Source organism: Cavia porcellus, unplaced genomic scaffold (assembly GCF_034190915.1).
Source record: "Cavia porcellus strain 051 isolate PalLab524CR breed Dunkin Hartley unplaced genomic scaffold, mCavPor4.1 scaffold_28, whole genome shotgun sequence".
In the NCBI taxonomy this organism is placed as follows: Eukaryota; Metazoa; Chordata; class Mammalia; order Rodentia; family Caviidae; genus Cavia; species Cavia porcellus.
In genome coordinates this window covers 40,750,288-40,759,706 of record NW_026947511.1, presented here as the reverse complement: position 1 = coordinate 40,759,706, position 9,419 = coordinate 40,750,288, and positions in this window count along the sequence as shown.

The window sequence follows — 9,419 nt, the reverse complement described above, 5'->3', positions numbered from 1 at the left end:
CCACCACAGGTCCCCTGCAGAGGAAAGCAGATGTGAGTGAAATACACAGATCTCGGGGCCTGTGATTTAGCTCAGTGGCACAAGCGACTGCCTGGCAAGCGTGAAGTCGTGAGTTTGATCCCTGGCACCAAAAAAAAAGAAAGAAAGAAATACATAAATCTAAATTCCAATGGAAATCAGCAGGGTCTTGGTCTCTCTCCTCCAGCTTACCCTTTCTTTCACTGTACAAAAATCAGCCATTTAGGGTTGCACGTATGGTACCTGCCTGACAATATTCTGCCATGTGGCCAGGGTCACAAACTCAGGGTCACAGTCCATTTCCTCTGAGCCATCACAGTGGGGCCACACCAGTCATCCACACTCACCGGTCTCCTGAAAACACAGGAAATGTGTTTGTCTGACATTCGGTCAGGTTCAGCACAAGTCATTCAGGACATCAGAACAGCCGAGACAGTACCATCAAAGACACTCACGAAAGAGAACTTCCAGACTTCTGGCAAGAAGGATGGGATGAGTGTGTTCCAGGCAAGGGAGAGCGGTCGGCGGGGGACGCGTGGCAATGTGTCTTTTTAATGTTGGCTGTAATGTTTTGATCGTGCTGCATGATCTTACCCAGGAAAGGAGCTTCGGGTGCCTCCAGTGTATCCTCAGTCTTTAATTTTCACTGAACTTGTTATTAGGTTGCTCAAAGGGACGTTTGAACACCAAAAGTCTCATGACCCGGAGCCCCAAATTTCAAACTCAGAATTGTGCAGATTTCTGCCAATAACTTTGGCCACTGTGGCTTTGTGTGGAAAGAACCCATTTGTGATGATTTCCAACACGAACCAGCCCAAGCTTGGCTGCCTCATTCCTTGGCTGGTTCAGAGGCTGTGTTCTTTTTATTGGAAGAAAATAGAAAGCCCAGTGAGGTGTCATATACCTATAATCCCACTACTCCGGGAGGCTGAGGCTGGAGGATCACAAGATTGAGGCCCAGTTGGGTAATTTAGTCACTTAATAAGACTCTGTCTCAAATGGGGCTGGGGGGCTGAATGCTCCATGGATTCAAGCTGCAGAACTGAAAAAGGGGTGAGGGGTAGAAAAAGAAAAATAAAGAACAGAAAAGAAAACAAAAGCCAAACCAAGATGAGGGGCATATTGAAGCATTGCAACCTCTTCATGGTGCAGGAGAGAAACAGGAGACACAGCTGTGACCCAGGAGGGATGGACGGCGGCGTTAGGGAGGACAGGTTCATACCCCTCACATCTCAGCTTAGATTTAAAATGCAGCCAACATTTTCATCTCTCAAAGAGAAAAGAATAAAATTAAGTTTTAAAAGTCTGGACAGAATTATAGGGGTCCACAGGCCTCTGGATGCCCCACCTACAGTTCACTAACTTTCAGTTGCGTGGGCAGATTTCCTGGGAGTCCTGCCCAGCCCGGGCAATGTCCCTGGGGCTTTCCTGACTCAGCCTTTCCCGACAGCCTGGGACCACCCAAGGGTGTGCCCAGGGGCGGGTCCACTTCTCCACGCCTACCCCTGACTACAGTCACAAAAGTGAAAGAGAATTCATGATCTCTTCGGATAACCTCACAATCAAATCATGTAAATGCCTATGACACTGTCTGTTATCCTAGACAGAGGGACATTGTCATATAAGAAAAGCCCAAAATACAAGTCATCTCAAAATACAAGAGGTAGATAACAGGTTACAGGAAGATAGAGTATTTGCAAATGAGAAGGAGATATAGAGACAAAAGAAGGGGGAGTAAGGGCTGGGGATTTAGCTCAGTGGCATAAGGGCCTGCCTGGCAAGTGCAAGGTTGTGAGTTCAATCCCCCATACCCAAAAAAAAGGGGGAGGGGAGTGGAATAAAAAGAATTAAGATGTGTTTTGTATTTGTACCTCCTCCCTAAGATAGATGCAAAACTTATGGGTAGCAAACATATACTAATAAGAAATTTCAAATAAAAGAACAGAGGTATAGGGCTGGGGATTTAGCTCAGTGGCTTAAGTGCTTGCCTGGCAAGCATGAGGTCATGAGTTCAATCCCTGGTTAAAAAAAAAAAGAATAGAGGTATATAAGCCCAGCACTTGGGAGGCTGAGGCAGGAGGATCGTTGTGAGTTGGAGACCAACCTGGGCTACAAAATGAGCTCCAGGACAGCCTGAACTGCATAGCGAGACACTGTCTCAAAAACACACATGCAAAAAAATTTAAAATAAAAAAGAATAAAGGTATATACAGTGGGTTGTGGGCATAGAAGAGGAGCGTTTAACTCTATGTAGGGAATGGAAGGCTTCAAAAAGGAGGGGTGTGTGTGTGTGTGTGTGTGTGTGTGTGTGTGTGTGTGTATTAATTCTTTAGCTTCAAGGAATAGAACACCCATGCTGGGCATAAGTGGCATATACCTGTAATCCCAGTACTTGGAGGCTGAGATAACATGATCACAGTGACTTCGAGGCCAGCCTGGGCTACATACTGAGACCCTGTCTCAAAAAAAAAAAAAAAAAACAGAAAAGAAAAGAAAAGAAAGAAAGAAAGGAAAGGAAAGGAAAGAAGACAGAGCCTGGGACTGGTCTGAATGGCACGGCAGGTCAGATTCCATCCATCCTAGCCATGGGTAGAGACACTGCGTTGCTTTAAATCTTTTCACCTTATTTGATGTCATTTTCTTTTTTAAGCGGCACAGCAAAGGTTTATTAGGCAGAGATCTCAGAACACACTGACTGCTATGTGGGCCCGCAGAGAAATGAGATGCCAAATCTCTTTAGTCTAAATCATTTCCCCTTAAATCTTCTCCGCTGTGAGTTTAATATGAGCGTTTTATTCTTAGATTCATCATTTCTGATTCAGTAGTTCTGGATTTCTCCAGTAGAGAAAATATATTTCAACCTCTTAAAAAAATTGAATAACTCACTCGGGCCAAGTATGTTTATTTGTGCACCACGCAGAGCCACGCAGGGCCGCAGGCTCACATGAGCACACGCGGTCTCTGGGCTGGTAAGAGGAGCCTTTATTACCACCATCTCAGACTCGCGTAATCTTTTTCACGAGCAAATAAAGTGACAAACTAGGTCAACTTGATTTGTTCTTGAAGTTGTTGGGGGAGATACGGCGAAGTTGCAGGTTTTAAAACTGTTTTTATTTGTTCATTTACACAAGAGTCATACACCTGTGTGTTAGAAGTTGTGGGCAATAAACTTGCGAACATTAGAGGTGTGAAAGGGTAAAACGAACCTCTTGGAGTTGTGCAGTGCACAGCCTAGGAGGGCGTCTGTGACAGCCTGATTCTGAACATAGTACAGAAATGAAAATAACCCGTGAATCTACTTCCCAGCAACACCACAAACGTTTTGCCTAATTTCCTTCTAGTCCTTTCTTCTGGGTATATTGCACTTTTAAATTATAATATACAAGCATATCTGCTTTATAACCTCTTTCACTTTCTAATAACTATGAATACTGTAAGCATTCAATTAAAATTCTTGAATCCTTCTCACCCGTATCATATTTTATTGTTCATTTAATGAACACTACGGACATTGTGCTAGATGCCTGTAATCTCAGGGCTCAGGAGAATGACAAGTTCAAGTCCAACCTGGGCAATTTAGAGACTTAATAAGACTCTGTCTCAAAATTTGAAACTCTGTCTCAAAATAAAGGTCTGAGATATAGTTTGGTATGAGGACCCTGAGTTTAATCCCCAGTACCACACACACAAAAAGTATATGTATGTGTGTGTATATATATATATATATATATATATTTTTTTTTTTTTTTAACGTGCCAGCCACCATCTAAGCTCATTAAAAACATTAGCTTGTGTAGTCCCTGTGGACCGCTGCCCTCAGATGGCCAGAGATGCTGAACATTTTTTCATGCACTGTTTGGCATTTTGCTCTTCTTTTGAGAAGGATCGAGTTGGTTCATTCACTCACTTTTCTATTGCGTTCATTGTCTGCTGGGGGTTAAATTTTTAAATTTTTTATAACCTAAATAGTAATCCTCCACCAGAAGGGAAGGTAGCAAAGATTATTTCTTCCCATTCAGTGGTGATCTCGTCACTCTGTTAACTGCTTCCTTTGCTGTGCAGATAAGTTTTCATTTGATGAGTCCGTGCGTCGATTCCGGTTTACTTCCTGTGCTCTGGGAGCCCTGACCCGGAAGTGCTTGCCCTGGCCTCCAGCCTCCAGTGTTTCCCGGGTGCTGTCTCCAGAAGCTTCACTTTCCACTTTTATACTTAAGTCTCTGATCCATTTTATTTTAGTCCAAAGTACAAGACCAAGATCTTGTCTAGTTTCCCCAGCATCATTTGTGATGGAGACTGTCTTTTCTCTCCAGTGTACTTTTTGTTCCATTGGTCAAAAATCAGATGGCTGTGGGTGCCTGGGCTTGTTTCTGCATCTTTCACTCGATCCCGTGGGTCTAGTTTCTGGTTTTGTGCCATGCCGTGCTGCTATTGCTACTTAGAGAAACCCAGACTAAAATTACACTGTGATTGCAACTCAGCTGAATCAGAGTGGCTTTCACTAAAAATACAAAAACACAGGGGAGGGGAGGAAGGAAAGAGTTACGATGTCTTATGTGCATGCAGCAAGAGCCTACCAGGAAGGTAAACCACTATGTTCTGCAAACAGGGACTAATAAAATAAAAATTGAAAAACAATTGTTTTTGGGTGCCAGGGATTGAACTTCTGACCTCACACTTGCTAGGCAGGTGCTTATGCCACTGAACTAAGTCCCTGGCCCAAAAAACATAACCTTTTAAAAATTAATTTAAAATTTCAAATATAAAAAAATCCAATTATATTTAATTTCCACATTCAAATCCAAGAGAAAAAAAGACAAAATCCATGAACGCTGTTGAGAATACAGGGGAAAAGAACTCTCCTCCACTTTGGTGGGAATGTAGACTACAATATCCACTACTGAAATCAGTATGGAGATTCTTCCTCCAAAGATCAAAAACGTAAAAATGCCCCCGGATCCAGCTATAGCACTCTTAAGCACATTGCCAAAAGAATAAAGGACTTCATACTTCATACTTCTACATCCATGCTTACAGCAGTGCAATTTATGACAGCTAAGCTCTGGAAACAGTCCAGATGCCCATCAACAGATGAGTGGCTAAAGAAAATGGAATATGACTCAGCTATAAAGAAGAATGAAATCATGTCACTTCATGGAAAATACATGAAATTCAAAAGTCATTGTGGTAAGTGAAGTTATCCAGGTTAAAAAAGTTAGATACATAGTCACATGTATAATCTCATGATTTCTCTTACAGAAGGAACCTAAAAATACATAAATTAATAATAAAAACCAGGTATGATGGCACACACCTATAATCCTGCACTAAGGAGGCTGAGGCAGGAGAATTTCCCGTGAGTCTGAGGTCAGCCTTGGCTACATAGCAGATTCAAAGCCAGCCTGTACTACATAGGGAGACCCTGTCTAAAAAAAATTAAAGGAGAGAGCATAGGAAACCAGGAATTGGATTCTCAGACATGGGAAGGAGAAAGGCAGGAGGGGAGGACACCACAAGGGGTCATGGGATTGAAATGGCTTGAGAGATGTTAAATTCCTGTATCAACTTCATCATGGAATATTAACATGAACTGATAAACTTTAAAATAAGACTCACCACCTTGTGCCGGGCGCGGCTGACTATACAATCTGTGGTGAAGAGCTCCTGTCCTCTGACTGCCACGGACTGGCCAGTGGCGACGTGATAGATTGGATGGCAATTCCAGCTCTAGCCCCTGCGGCCTCCCTGATGAGGATTTGCTGTGTGAGCCCCAGTGGAAGGAAATTCCTGCTGCACTGACTTACTCGGGGCTCAGCTGTGTGTCACACGGCAGCCGATGGGCTCTCTGCAGATGACTTTGCCTGCCTGGCCTCTTGGCCGATGGTCCCGGGATGAAGTGTCCTGAATGCACCCCATGATCTGAGGCAGAGCCCAGCTCTGGCCTGGCAGAGAGAGGAACACAGGCCAGAAGTTGGTGGCCACTGAGATTTGATGTTGGTGGGATGTCCCATCGGTGCAGCCACAATGGAGCAGGGACAGATGCCTCAGAAGAGACCAGAGAGCAGGCGCAGGGCACAGATGGGCAAGCACTGGTGGGCAGAGATCCAGTAACTGCTCCTGGGAATTCCTGTCACCCCTGCAGTCTCCGTGGTAACTTCTCTGTGTCCTGTCTCCCCTCTGTGCAGTCCCTCAGTAAACTTTCCCCAGATGACCCAGTTTGAGTGTCTCTTCGGTTTCCTGCCTGTACTCTGACTGATAAAAATCCTCCCAGTCACCCTGTAAGGAAGGGCCCTGATCCCCGTTTTGCTAATAAGGACTGTGACACGCTAAACAGTTGAGTACCTTAGCTAATGTCACAGAGCTTCCAACCAAGGCAGACAAGATTGGTGTCAGTTCACTGTGTGATTGTAAGTCCACCTACAGGGTTTGCACAAATGTCTCTATCCCTCCCCTTGTCGTTCGATATCGAGACGGTGCTGATACATCCATTACCACATTTCTGTTTGCTTGTTCTTTCTATTATAAACGCTGCTGTGAGGAGCAGGCTTTATCAGTATTTGCTCATACTCAGGGTTAAGTAAATTTCTAAAAATGCAATAGTGGGATGGAGAGTATAAACTGCTTTGTTCCCCAACCTTCCTTTCTTTTGACTATAAATTCCTGTCTCTTGACTATGAAAGTGATCAGGTTCAATAAACAAAATCCATGCATTACCAAAAATAAATATCAGGGAACATGGATGTCTCTAGAATTTCATACTCGCAAAATGCTATGGCCCAGGGTCTGGAAATTTCTCTTTAAGAACGAATCATGAATAGTGACCACTATTTCTCCTGATTAGAACAACTAAATAAATGTATACTGCCAGGCATGGTGGCACCTGTCTATAATCCCAACACTCCGAGGATTGCCCTAGGCTCAAGGTCACCCTGGGCTGCATAGCAAGACTCTGTCTGAAAACAATAACAGAAAAAAATGTTCACTGTAGAAATGCACAGAAGTGAAAAAGTATGAAATTAGCAATGTACAATTCATACCATGTGTGCATGTATGTAACCAAACAGGGCCGCACCATGGAAATGCACATTTGCATTTGCCAATATACACTGCCAGTTGTGTCTTGATGCCATTAGATATTCTTCTATTAAACCAATTGCTTAATATCCTCCTTCGACTGTGCCCTTTTCTACGTAGCTACTACATTATCATTTATTTGGAACTAGACATCTAGGTTCTTCCTTCCTTTTAACTCCAGTAGACAAAATTCCTCTGGACATAATTGTAAGGGGCATTTGCACATATCTCTGATTATTCCCGTAAAGCTCATTTCTATGTGGTTGCTGAATCAAAAACTATGCATGTTGACAAGGCCTTTGGTTCCTGCTACAACCAGCTTTCTAGAAAGCCTGCTGTCCGAACCTGAGCAGGAAAAGATTATTGCTTATAAGAGAAAGGAAAAAAAAGAGAAAGAGTTCTTTTTGTTTTTATTTCTTTTCAATTGATTATTTCGTGTTCAGATTTTTTTTTGTCCCCCCCCCCACGTGTTCAGATTTTTTAATAATTTTACTTGCATTTGTGCTTCTCTGGTAAGTTGTCCTTTGCAATTTTCCTATTAGTGTGTCTTTTTCTTAATGATTTATAAGAAGTCTTTTAAGTTGTCTGTCAGAAAGGCAGCAAAGGGTTTTCCCACACTGTCAATTCTATTGTACTTTTTGCAAATGGATTTTTTTGTGTAGTCAAATATAATCTGGTTTTGCCCTTAACGGTATCTGCCTTTTGTGTTATATTTAGAGATTTTCTACATAAAAAGGCCACATAAATATTTACTGGTTTTTCTGGTTCTTTTGTACCTTTGCTTTTTATATTAAAAGATGCAAGTCATCTGAAATGTATTTTAGTATTTTGAGAATAGAGACCTGATTTTATTTGCATTCAGATAATCAGCCAGTTCACCCAACATCATTTACTGATTAAATTGTCATTTCTCTAATTACTTAAGCCACTTTTACTGTATACCAAATTTCTTAAATACTTTGAGTTTTCATTTAGATTTTTTAAAGAAAATTCATTGTTCAGTGAATTCTATGCCCTTGCACGGTTTCATCACTGCAATTTATTAACTTTTAATCCCATAATATAACTTCCCCCCTTATAATTACTGTTTTCCAGAAACTTGTCTTGAGAGGTAGGATGAACTTTAAAATCATTTTGCTAATATCACAAGAAAAATCTTGTTGGAATTTTATTTAAAATTGTATTCAAAGCCAGGCGTGGTGGCTCACACCTGTAAACCCAGCACTCTGGAGGCTGAGGCAGGAGGACCATTGCAAGTTTGAGACCAGCCTGGGCTATAAAGTGAGCTCAAGGCCAGCTCAAACTGCATAGCAAGACCTTGTTGCATTCAAGGCCAGGGATATATCTCAGCAGCATGAAGTAGGTCTGCCTGGCAAGTGCAAGGTCATGAGTTTGATACCTGGCACCAAAAAATAAAAAAAGATAAAATTGCATTCAATTTAGATCAATGAACAGGGGGGATAATTACCACATTTAATTGTCACACTCAAAATAGGACATTCAAGGTTTCACTTGTGTGAGTCTTTTGGATCTCAAACTACATTTTGTGGTTTTCTTCACAAAGCTCTTTTGCAATTACATGAAATGACGAAGGGCATGGTGAGTATTTTCAAATCCTAGAGAGGCCCAATTAGGGGTCAAAAGACCTAGCTCGTAATTTTGGCCAGTCCTTGCTATCTGGAGAAATTCACAAAATTCTTTTCAGCCTCAGTTTCCTCACTGGATAAACACTCCCTGTCATTTCCTGCTTCGAGTTTGCTTAGGATTGTAAAAGCATTCCAAGGGGTTTTGTCAACATAGTGCGGCTGAAAAAGAGCATATACCCAGGAAGGATTTTACCATACTAAACAATCCAAGCAATCAAGCAAAGGGGAGTGGCCATAAATGCACAGAGTGCACCACTTTCTTTTTTAGACACAGTCTCCACTCTGGTTCCCAGGCTGGTCTCAAATTCTTGGGCTCAAGTGATCTTCCTGCCTCAGCCTCCCAAGCAGCTGGTGGCACCATAGGTCTGTGCCACCATACCCAGCTGCCTAGCTATCTTGCCAAGACTTAAGTGACTTTTTTGGGTGCAGAACTTTCAGTGATAAAACGGGGAAAGCCCAAGGCTAATTGGACTCATAGCTCCTAGTAGCTGTCTGGTCTCCCCTTAAACTCTAGGGTGCCAATTCCAGGGTGCGATCCAGGTGAGACCTCCTCATGCAGTCCTCCAGTCTGCCAGTGGAGTCCAGTGGTTGCTTATGCAATGACGGGGGGATGTGTAGGTACTGAATTGGGAATCACAGGGCTCTCAAAAGAGGGCACTTGGTTTGAACTGGAGAGCAGTGGAG